Source organism: Aegilops tauschii, chromosome 4 (assembly GCF_002575655.3).
Source record: "Aegilops tauschii subsp. strangulata cultivar AL8/78 chromosome 4, Aet v6.0, whole genome shotgun sequence".
Lineage (NCBI taxonomy): Eukaryota > Viridiplantae > Streptophyta > Magnoliopsida > Poales > Poaceae > Aegilops > Aegilops tauschii.
In genome coordinates, this window is record NC_053038.3 from 306,281,597 (window position 1) to 306,290,573 (window position 8,977).

Here is an 8,977-nt window from a genome sequence, read left to right on the forward strand (position 1 = left end):
GGTGCCATGATCTCCGGTGCTGCGTTTGTACACGGGCTGATGTTCACTGTTTTCTGCACAGACGTCATGTACCTCCTGGGCTGTTTTAAATGTTGCACGAGTAGGTGGGTCGTTGGGTGATTAATAATGTTTCTATGGGCCCATGTGAACCTGCATATAGCTTCCCATTTACTTCAAGAGTGCATATCTTTTCTGCCTCGCTAGGCCCGGCGGCCATTCATCATTTCTCGTGGCAGCTGGGTTTGCGACGGATCGCCATGGATGGGGTGGAGTTCTTCTTCGAGGAAGCCGAATCAGGGTAAACTACATCCAATCTTTCAATTTAGACTAGTTTGTTCTTGAGCTGGGAACAAGTTGTGCATGTATAGCATGTTTCCTACGGTAGCTATCGTTTTTGGTTCCATTGGCCCATCGTGTTAGATTTGAAAAGGATGATTTCCTGTGGTTTGTTGCAGATTGGTTCCCAGGGTGGATGCCAGTGATCTTTTAGGGGGAGATATCGCTACTGTGGAATCGGTCGTTGCTTCAACCCAAGCAAGATTTTCAAGATTGATTTCCAGTACTGCTTGTGCTTGAAATTCAGTTTGCTAGCTGAATAATCAGTTGTTGTCAAATGGAAGATTTTCAGAACTGCTTGTGCTTGCGTAGTTGTGAGCTTGTTTCTATGTTTGTGTCGCTCGTTCATCACTTGTTTAAAAAAACCGTGTAATGCACTGACTTTGTCATGGTGCTCTGTTAAAGAGTGTGAGTTAACTGTATCAGCGATTGGAATTCTGTTGTTGTTGTTTCTTGGTTATATCTTCATGGGCGTAGTCTGATGTTTGACGTATGCAAGTTCAGCAGGTACTTACGCAATCGATTGGGCACTTATAGAACCGCTTCCCAAAATACTCGCCGGGTTGGCCGTTGATGTTGGTCTCGACGCGAACTGGGTGAGCGGCAGGTGCTGCTGCCTTGCCCAGGATCGCACCAAGAGGAAGATGAAGACGCCATAGCTAGAGCTGTGTTTGAGTTGGGGATGACTAGCCTGCAATGCATGTCAGCTACAAATAGGAAGACTGCCATTGGCAACGGCATAAAATCCCAATGATCAGCTCAAACGGCTCTCTGCTCCACACAGGAACATGACGACCGAGTCAATCCCATGTACCTCACTTGGGACACTTCGCTATGAACATGTGTGGCCTTTTGATGACAGCTGTGCACGCTCCACTGTGCCGAGTCCTCTACATGAGCTGTCACTGTTGGTTTAATATCAATACGGGATACTAGAAAAGGCTTGTCGCTGAAATACGGCAGCTACATGCATGTGTGGCGCTGATTAGCAAAACACGCAACGGCACAGATACCGGCCTCCAGGTAGCTCGGCCACCAAAATGCATTTTCGTTTTTTGTCGCACTTTTTCGTCCTCGCTGCCCTGATTTTCGAAAAAAAGTAGTCAAAAAAAATTTCGTGCCCATCCTGTCATTTTGACCTGGGAAGAGTTTTGAGACACTTGCCATTATAGTGATTTTTCGCAAAAAAAAGAGGAGCGCAAAAAAAAGAGGAGCGCCAAAAAAACAGAGCGATTTTTTTTCCAGAGTGTGCTTTCCCCTTGTTTACGTGCAGCGCCGTGATTTTGTTAGTGTTCTAGGCTCGCGTCTCTAGCACGGTCTAGCCTAGGACTAGCACAGTATCGTTGTTGAGCGTTTATTCAACTCTGCATCTCTGAATTGATTATTGCTGACCCTTTTTGCTACCATATTATAAGCCTTCCCAACTCCACATACATCTACATCGTGCGTTGGACTATCCCTGGTAATTGCTCTATCTAAGCTTTGAAAGTTTTGGTTACAACGGTTGCCAATCACCACCTGCTACTGGGTAAGAACTGGTAAGAATTTGAGATTGGCTTGACGGATTTGTGATACACCACCTCCACCACCACTTCCTAGTAGTCTGTAGAATCATATTCTTGTGTGTTTCTATTGCTGCTAACCATCGCATGATCACAAGCCGATGAGACTGATTGGGAGAACATGACGAACAAACAGCTACATGATAAATTTCAGCAAATGATGAGTGGACAGGTGCAAGATGTGCTAAACAGATTTGAAGAGGCCATGGAGAAGATAGATGGAATTGAGAAGACGTTCAAAACAAAGCTCGATAACAAGTTTAATGAATTGCTCGCGCGTTTTCCACAACCATCACCGGCTGCACCTGTCTCACCTCTACAACAACAACGTCACCTTCCAAATCAAGTGGGACGAGCACTGCGCGTCCCCCTTGAGCCTGGTCAAACTTCTGGTGCCACTGCACCTACTGTTGATGCTTCTGTGGCAACTGCTGCTACCGCCGAGGAGGATGACGATTATGCGGGCGATTACGAGGATGAGGTTGATCAAAATCAGAACTACGTGCAACCACCAGCACCAGGTTGTCCACATGCAAATAATCGCAATAGTAGGGCTGCACCCCCACCTCAGGTATGATAGCCTGACCATCTCCCTAAACTAAAACTGGATATTCCACCATTTGAGGGTAGATATGTTCCTGATATATATCTTACTTGGGAGTTAGAAACTAAACAACATTTTACATGTTTACAATATCCCGAGGAGAGACGTGTTGCTGCTGCTCTTTGTGCATTCACTAGTTTTGCTTGTGTGTGGTGGTCTGAACATCACATATTATATCCTCATAATATTCCAACTACTTGGGCTGCTTTGAAAGCTGCTATGCGTACTCGTTGGGTTCCACCATATTATCAATGTGAGTTACTACAAAAATTGCAGCGTTTAAGACAAGGAAAAAATTCTGTAGAAGAATATTATCAGGAATTACAAACTGGTATGATTAGATGTGGTATTGTTGAGGATAATGAAGCTATGCTTGCACGTTTTATGGGTGGATTAAATAAAGAGATTCAGACCATTCTAGAGTACAAGGAATGTAATAATATCACTCGTTTATTCCATCTTGCTTGCAAAGCTGAACGTGAAGTGCAGGATTGACAGGCATTGGCGCGAACTAACTTTCTTCCAGGTCGACCTTCATCATGGACACCGCATGCATCCTCTACCTCCACACGTTCTGTTGCACGGACACCTCCGTCAGCTGCCACCTCCAACCGTGAGACAAGAAAGCAGGCACAACCACCACTATCTGCTAAGAGCACACCTTCTGGGCCTGCATAGAGCTCTTCTTCATCCATGGCATCAACAGGGCAAACACATGATATTATTTGTCGTCGTTGCAAGGGTGGAGGTCATTATGCGAGAAAATGCCCATCTAAGCGCGTGATGATATTTACTAAGGATGGTGGGTATGAGTCCGCTAGTGACTATGATAAGGAGACTTTGGCTCTCATTACAAGTGAAGAACATGGTGGAGATGATTCTGATCATGAGACGCAATGCATGGCTGCTGAAGATGCTGACAGGTATGAATGTTTAGTTGCTCAACGTGTTTTGAGTGTGCAGGTCACACAAGCCGAGAAAAATCAAAGGCATAATTTGTTCCATACAAAGGGAGTTGTGAAGGAACGTTCTGGTCGCATCATCATCGATGGAGGGAGTTGTAACAACTTGGCTAGCATGGAGATGGTGGAGAAGCTATCTCTCACCACAAGACCACATCCACATCCTTACTACATCCGATGGTTCAACAACATCGGCAAGGTTAAGGTAACACGTACTGTTCGTGTGCATTTTAGTATCTCTACATATGTTGATTATGTTGATTGTGATGTGGTACCCATGCAAGCGTGTTCCTTATTACTTGGTAGACCATGGCAATTTGAAATTCTGTACACCATGGTAGAAACAATCAGTATACACTTGTTCATAAGGATAAACATATTAGTTTACTTCCCATGTCTCCTGATTCCATTTTGAAAGATGATATTACTAGAGCTAATAAAGCAAAACAGGAGAAAAATAAGAGTGAAAATCAGATTGTGGCAAAAGAATTTGCGCAACAAATGAAGCCTAATAATAAACCATCTAGTGTTGCTTTTGAAATTAAATTGAAAAGTGCATGTTTACTTGCCACCAAATCTGATATTGATGAGCTAGATTTTAGCAAATCTGTTTGCTATGCTTTTGTGTGCAAAGAGGAATTATTTTCATTCGAGGAAGTGCCTTCCTCTTTGCCTCCTGCTGTTACTAACATTTCGTAGGAGTTCGCTGACGTCTTTCCACAAGACGTGCCACCGGGATTACCACCTATTCGAGGGATTGAGCATCAGATTGACTAAATTCCCAGCGCATCACTACCCAACCGTGCACCATACCGTACCAATCCAGAGGAGACAAAGGAGATTATGCGTCATGTCCAGGAGCTGCTCGACAAAGGTTATATACGCGAATCCCTTAGTCCTTGTGTTGTCCCTATTATTCTAGTGCCGAAAAAGGATGGTACATCGCGTATGTGTGTAGATTGTAGAGGCATTAATAATATTACTATTCGTTATCGTCATCCTATTCATAGGCTAGATGATATGCTTGATGAATTGAGTGGCTCTAGAATATTCTCCAAAGTTGATTTGCGTAGTGGATACCATCAAATTCGTATGAAATTGGGGGATGAATGGAAAACAACATTTAAAACTAAGTTTGGATTATATGAGTGGTTAGTCATGCCTTTTGGGTTAAATAATGCACCTAGTACTTTCATGAGATTAATGAACGAGGTTTTACGTGCTTTCATTGGACGAATAATGGTAGTCTATTTTGATGATATACTGATTTATAGCAGATCTTTGGAGGAACATTTGGAACATTTACGTGTTGTTTTTATTACTTTACGTGATGCACATTTGTTTGGTAACCTTCGGAAGTGCACCTTTTGCACCGACCGAGTATCTTTTCTTGGCTATGTTGTTACTCTACAGGGAATTGAAGTTGATAAAGCCAAGATTGAAGCTATTGAGAGTTAGCCGCAGCTCAAAACGGTCACGCAAGTGAAGAGTTTCCTTGGCCTCGCTGTTTTGTATAGGCGTTTTGTGAGAGATTTTAGGACCATTGCTGCACCTCTCAACGAGCTTACAAAGAAGGATGTGCCTTTTGTTTGGGGTACCGCACAGGAAAGAAGCCTTCACGGTATTGAAAGATAAGTTGACACATGCTCCTTTACTATAACTTCCTAATTTTAATAAGACTTTTGAGCTTGAATGTGATGCTAGTGGAATTGGATTAGGAGGTGTGTTATTACAAGATGGCAAACCTGTTGCATACTTTTCTGAAAAATTGAGTGGGCCTACTCTGAATTATTCTACTTACGATAAAGAATTATATGCTCTTGTTCGGACTTTAGAGACATGGCAACATTATTTATGGCCCAAAGAATTTGTTATACATTCTGATCATGAATCTTTGAAACATATTAAAAGTCAAGCTAAAGTGAATCGTAGACATGCTAAATGGGTTGAATTCATCAAGACTTTCCCTTATGTCATTAAAGACAAGAAGGGTAAAGAAAATGTTATTGCTGATGCATTGTCTCGTCGCTATACTATGCTTTCACAACTTGACTTCAAAATATTTGGTTTGGAGACCATCAAAGATCAATATGTACATGATGTTGATTTTAAAGATGTAATGCATAATTGTAAACAAGGAAGAACATGGAACAAGTACGTCGTTAATGATGGATATGTGTTCCGTGCTAACAAGCTATGCATTCTAGCTAGCTCCGTTCATCTTTTGTTGTTGCAGAAGGCGCATGGAGGAGGATTAATGGGACACTTTGGCATGAAGAAGACAGAGGACATTCTTGCTACACATTTCTTTTGGCCAGAGATGAGACGGGATGTTGAGCGTTTTGTTGCTCGCTGCTCTACATGTCAAAAAGCTAAGCCACGACTCAATACTCATGGTTTATATATGCCTTTGCCTGTACCTAGTGTTCCTTGGGAGGATATATCTACGGACTTTGTTTTAGGTTTACCAAGAACAAAGAAGGGGAGGGATAGCATATTTGTTGTCATGGATGGATTCTCGAAAATGGCACACTTTATACCATGTCATAAAAGCGATGATGTTGTGTATGGTTTCCTACCTCGTGCACCTAGTGATTTGTTACCTCTTCCATCTTCGGAGAAGATTAATTTTGATGCTAAACAACGTGCTGAATTGATCTTAAACATGCATGAGTCAACTAAGGAAAACATTGAGTGTATGAATGCTAAATATAAACTTGCTGGAGATAAGGGTAGAAAACATGTTGTGTTTGCACTTGGAGATCTTGTTTGGTTACATTTGCGTAAGGATAGATTTCCTGATTTGCACAAATCAAAGCTAATGCCACATGCTGATGGTCCTTTTAAGGTGTTAGAGAAAATAAATGATAATGCATATAAACTTGAGTTGCCTATAGATTTTGGGGTTAGTGGCACTTTTAACATTGCAGACTTGAAGCCTTATTTGGGTGAGGAAGATGAGCTTCCATCGATGATGACTTCATTTCAAGATGGGGAGGATGATGAGGACATCAATACCATTGTTACACCCACAACCCCTACTGCTACATATACTGGACCAATTACTAGAGCTCGTGCACACCAATTAAATTATCAGGTACTTTCGTTTCTTGGTAATGATTCTAATGTTCATGAGAATATGATGCTGCCTAAATTGGATACATTTGTTTTGCTTACAAATGAAGGGTCTGGTATGGATAAGAGAGATGAACACTGGAGCAAGACCAAACATGGAGATGATGGCATGCGCATGGGGAACAAGAACGGAGTTACAAGTGATGATTTCAGGACTTTGAAGCCACCATAATGAGTGCATGAAGCCTTGGATGAAATATACAAGATGCCACTTCATAGATTTCGTCTAGAGGCCATTCTAGGTGTTGCGTCACCTTATTATTGGGCCAGGCCCATGTAATTTCAAAATACTTGAGTATAGGCTGTTTTTAGAGTCCGTATGTGTGGGGAAACAAGAGATAGGGTTGGTTTAGGACCCCTCCTCCAAGGGCCACGAAATTCCCCCCTCTTCCTCCATATATACAGCCCTTAGGGCACCGTTTAGATTTTGGGTTTTGTTTAGATTAAAAGTTCGCCATAGCTGCAACTTCGCGTACTTCATTTGTGTTCAACGACCAGACAAAGGCGTCACAGAACCCCACCTTCATTAATAAAGCTTTCCTATTATATTCGTGATATCGAGATTGCAATCTCAGTTTCTTGCTTGTTCTTCGTTTGCTCGCAGGGAACACACCCTTTTGTTCAGGTTGATCGTGCTCCGGCGTGGTCAATAACCTCTCGGAGTTGGTTTAGCGATTGCTAAGGCGCGACGTCCTCGTACGTTCGTAGTCGGATTGTCAAAGTCTACTCCACCATAAATGATAGCCACCATCTCATCGAAAGACAGGACACCTTTGCCTCAATCAGGCCAACTAGAGAGTAAAAACGGTCATGAACATGCATTATGCATAAGTAACATTGGACACTAGCATATGTAGGATATGAGCACCATGAACATAAATATCATAGAGGCTATGTTGGGTTTGATTCAACTACATGCATGAACATGTGCCAAGTCAGGCCACTCGAACATTCAGAGGAGGATACCATATCATCATACTACATCACAATCGTTTTAATGCAATGTTGACATCCAAGATAAATCATTATCCACTCCTAGCTACTTAAGCATGGCATGAGAAACTATAATCTCTAATTGTCATTGCAAACATGTTTGATCATAATGAGCTGAATCATGGATACTAGGTTAAACATATTTACAAAAATAGAACAAGTTGAGTTCATACCCGTTTCTCTCAGCCACAGCCAGTTCATCAAATATCGTCATTATTGTCTTTCACATGCACGACCGAATGATATGAAAATAATAATAGTGCGAGAATGTCATGGACTAAGCTGGAATCTGCAAACATTTTATTCAAAAGGAGAAGACAAGGTCATATGGGCTCTTTGTTAGATCAACAATAATGCATAAGAGAGCCACTCAACATTTTCATCGTGGTCTTCTCCTCGGTAAGACTAAATAAAAGGAAAAGAAATTCAGAGAAACACACTGAAATATTTTGGAGTTTTTGGTTTTTCTTGAACAAGCAAGTAAAAGGGAAAGCAAAAACAATAAAAACTATTTACACGGGAAAGCTCCCAACAAGTAAAAGAAGAACAAGGAAATCTTTTTGGGTTTTACTTTTAATACTACAACAAATTAAACTAGAAAGAAAAATAAAAAATAAGTAGGAAATATTCTTGTATTTTCTCAAAGTTTTTCAAACACACAAGAAGAGGGCGAGAAAATAAATCTAGCATGGATGATACAATGAAAAAGTATGGACACTGACAACTAGAATGAAATGTGTGAACATGAATATAATGTCGGTGGAAATATGTACTCCCCCTAGCTTAGGCTTTTGGCCTAACTTGGTAGTCCATCAGTAGCCTGCATAATGGTAGGAGTGATAGCTCACGGAGGCTCTAGGTGAAGATGCCTCAGCCCGCCGTGCAGCCACAACTACCGTTTTATGAGCTCGGGCCTCGCTCTCAAGAACATAATATCTTCCCTTACTGTGAACATCAAAGAGAGCAGGTGCAGGCAAATATGTGTCCACAATGGAACTTTTCTTAAACAACAGGTTATAAGTGAAATTATGGGGTTCACCACTAAGGATCTTATGACATTTCATAGCATCAAAGTCCAAGTACTGCGTGGGTAAAATAGGGTCATAAGGCTCAGGTGAAACACCCAGTTCTTTTGCTAAGCGTGTGGCATAAAATGCACCATAAAAGTATCCACTACCAGCATTATGTTGCAACCTGCGTGCAACAATCGCTCCAAGGTTATAACTTTTGTCACCAGTGAGAGCGGTGCGTGATACGTCTCCAATGTATCTATAATTTTTGAATGCTCCATGCTATATTATATTCTGTTTTGGATGATTAATGGGCTTTGTCATACACTTCTATATTATTTTTGGGACTAACCTATTAACCGGAGGCCCAGCCCA

At 41.6% G+C, this 8,977-nt stretch overlaps 1 long non-coding RNA gene across 1 annotated transcript; it reads left to right on the top strand.

Annotated features, from left to right (window-relative positions):
* The first annotated feature begins 209 nt into the window (after window positions 1-209).
* LOC120962516 (uncharacterized) lies at window positions 210-713 on the top strand. Its single transcript, XR_005753270.1, has 2 exons — window positions 210-298; window positions 456-713. It is a non-coding gene; the product is annotated as an uncharacterized lncRNA (long non-coding RNA).
* Window positions 714-8,977: the final 8,264 nt, after the last annotated feature.